Source organism: Megascapheus bottae, chromosome 13 (assembly GCF_031878675.1).
Source record: "Megascapheus bottae isolate mThoBot1 chromosome 13, mThoBot2.hap1, whole genome shotgun sequence".
Classification (NCBI taxonomy): domain Eukaryota; kingdom Metazoa; phylum Chordata; class Mammalia; order Rodentia; family Geomyidae; genus Megascapheus; species Megascapheus bottae.
In genome coordinates, this window is record NC_143521.1 from 47107195 (window position 1) to 47110587 (window position 3393).

General features: G+C 37.4%; 1 pseudogene; it reads right to left on the reverse strand.

The window, feature by feature from the left end:
- Window positions 1-215: 215 nt before the first annotated feature.
- On the reverse strand, window positions 216-634 carry LOC150055923 (large ribosomal subunit protein uL24 pseudogene; annotated as a pseudogene).
- Window positions 635-3393: the final 2759 nt, after the last annotated feature.

Sequence of the window (3393 nt, forward strand, 5' to 3'; positions counted from 1 at the left end):
ACTGACTGGATTTGCTATTTTGTCAATTATCTCTTTAAACCTTTTTTTCTCCTTTTAAACATTAGAATGTCTTTAGCTTATCAATTTGTGAAAATGTTCTGCCTATAACAAATTATTTCCACATTGCATGCATTTTTCTAAATGCATTTTTGGCTTTGTTTGATTTTTTTCGTGTAAGAAGTTTTTTATTAATGAAAGTTATATATAAGATTACTTCATTCCTGCATCTTCGCAGTTGTTTCTTCCTTGCATTTGCCCTTTTCCTTTCCTACTTGGCGGGATCCTTTTGTGGTCTTTGTGTAGCGTCAGCCTGTTGATAACCACCTTGCTGCTGGGGTGAATGCCGGTGTAGACAGTGGGACATTGGCTTTTTCCTTCTGTCCCTGTTCAATGTAGATGTCATACTTCTTCCTGTAAACCTGGACCACTTTGCCAATCCACTGACCTTACTTGTGTCCTTGTAAACCTGCACCTCATCATCCTTTCCAATGGGCATAGATCACATGTTGTACTTCTGTCTCAGCTCTTTGGAAAGAAGGGAAGACATAATCTTCCTGAAAAGGTGAGAAGGTGCATTGAAATGTCTTTTCTTGTTCTTGCTTAGGTCAGAAATAACAAAGGGACTGAACTTCATTTTCGTTGCTACTGCTTAGTGATGGCTGAAAAGGGGAAGAGTTTTCTTTGGTATTTATACCACTTAGAAGTTTTAAATTGTTAATTAAATATTATGGTTCACCCTTCCTAGGTTTTTGGCTTTGAAAAAGATATTCCCTGTCTCCTGTATTTGCATGTAGCCACCTAAGTTTTCTTTTCTAAGACTTCTTGTTTACATTTAAGTTTTTAATCTGTGTGAAATTTATTTTTGGATTTGTTGTGAAATAGACACACAAGTTCATTTTGTTCTAGATGAATAGCTAGTCACGCCAGCACTATTTATTAAATAAACCATTTTTCCCACAGAATTGAAATACTACCTTTGTCACATATTAAATTATGATATATACTGAGGTCTATTTTTGGATTCACTCTTCTGTCCCACTGATTTGTCTGCTCTCATGCCAATACCGTGCTGATTGCGTTACAGTGATTTTCATTACAGCAGCTTTCAGTTGAAGGCAAGTCTCTCATTATTTATCCTCTACATACTTTTCTTTGCTATTCAGGCATTTCTATTTCCATGTGGAGTTTTAAATAGTCTTATCCAACTCTTTCCACCTCTGAAAAATCCCAGAAAAAGAACTACCAAGAAAATAAGTTGATTTTTGCTGTATTTAGGAGGAGAATTGCTATTTTTTAATCTGTAAAAACGTCTGGTTATTTCTTTTACAAAATACCATTTATTCCATCTTAAAAAAATAACATTTTTAAAGAACTTGGTGGTGGTATTGGGGATTTAAACTCAGGGTTTTGCATTCATACATTTGCTTCTTCATGATTTTCTTACGCTATCACATAAACCACACCTCCAGCACAGCTTTTTGTGGGTTTGGAGATAGAGTCTCTTGGACTTTTCTAGGCAGGTTGAATCCAAAACATGATGTTCCACATCTCAACTTCCTGTATAGCTAAGATTACAATTGTAAGCCTCTGGCACCTGGTTAATAGTTTGTTGATATGACCAAATGTCTAGACACTGTTCTAATTCTCCATTTTTTCCATTATTGTTTACTATATTTGCTAGATTTTGAATATAGCAAAGATCATAACTGTAGTTGATAATGAGAAGAATTTGAGTCTTTTTTTACTCTATGGACTTCCCCTCTGTCACATGTTTTTTTTTGCATTTTACAGAAGAAGCAGAAGGAGAAGAAGAAATGGTTGTTTGTCCAATAGCATTTCCCTAGCCTGAGTATTGGGTCCCTTTGTGGAGTCATTCAATGTATTTGCCTGTCCCCTGTCATTTCTGTATATTGGTGGTCAGATCTAGAGGTCAGATTTGATTCAGGCTCGAGTTGCTGGCAAATATTCACCTTGAAAGTTGGCAGAGAAATTCACAAATCTCTAGTATTAGTGCTTTCACATCCATTGATTTGTTTGGAGCTGGGAAGCAGTGATATTTTGGACCCATCATTTCTTCTCATTGTTAACTGGAATAGACTTAGAAATTTCTTCTACACAAGTTCAAGGTCCCTTTCAACTACTTGTACTACCTGTAAGTGCAGATTGCACAGAGAAACAAGAGAAGACTGATTTTCAATGAACCCATTTCCTAGAATCCCCTAAAGATAGCCACGATGTTGTGTTTCATTTGCTTCCTTATGAACTAGTAGTGATAAGTATATTGGGTTTGATATCACTGTATCAGAATTCTTATTTCATGTTTCAGTGGCCTCAAGGTGACTCTTGAGTTTGTGGCACACACCGGGAAGTGTTTAAGGTTGAATCACAGAAAAGGAAGTTTACATGCTGACCCGTGGGGTGCAAATGCAAAGTCCTGGCTTCAAATTCCACAAAGGAAAAAAGGGAAGAAGTTGAGATGCTCAGGGAATTCCTCAGGCTGTGAAGTGGTGGTCTGTCCCCTTGGTGTAACCTCATTTGTCACTGTGTCTGGGCTTTTTCAATGAAAGGAGTTCAAAACAGTGTCATTCATAAGGTTTTGTGATGTGAGTTTATATTAAGAGTGTCAATGCAGTTACCAGATTTTTCATTAACTCTTTCATCCCCCCTTTCACATTAAAAAAGCAGTTATCTCAGTGTAATTCCTTACTTGCTCACTCTGGGTTTACACTATGGCCTCCAAGCAACCATGGTTATACTAAGTCTACCATGTGAGATTTCCAATTTTTTTTCCACATGACATTTTGGATCCTATCAAGATTGAAAAGATTCAGCCGGACGCGGTGGCTCATCCTAGCTACTCGGGAGGCTGAGATCTGAGGATCGTGGTTCAAAGGTGTATAGTTCATTTTTAAGTGCGTATCACTGCTGCATTTGTTCAACTTTGTCTCTCCATTTCTAAGCGCCCCCGCCCCCACTCACTCACACTTCTCTTTGGAAGGAGTAGCGAAAATAAGATTCTCGTCGTTCTCACTTTGAAGCTGGTAAAGCCAACCATTGAACAAAGTAAATTTAAAAAAAACATGTTTAAGAAATAATTTTTAAGTCACATGTGTTATAGATAAAACAACCAATTAAAAGTTATTTTATCAAGCTCAGAGAGATGAGTGGTGCATGCTTTCTCTCGTATGTGGAAGCTATGATTCTGATATGGTTTTGGGTTTTTTTCAGATTCTTCTTTGCTAGCAGGACATAGCCCACTAAAGGTGGGCAATTACATGACTGCTCTCAGCCCACTTTAACCATGTTTTCGCTGTGTCACCAACATGATTCCTTTCGGTTTGGAATGACTTACTTCATTCTACTTCCCATTTCTAGGTCTTTTTTTAGGGGGAA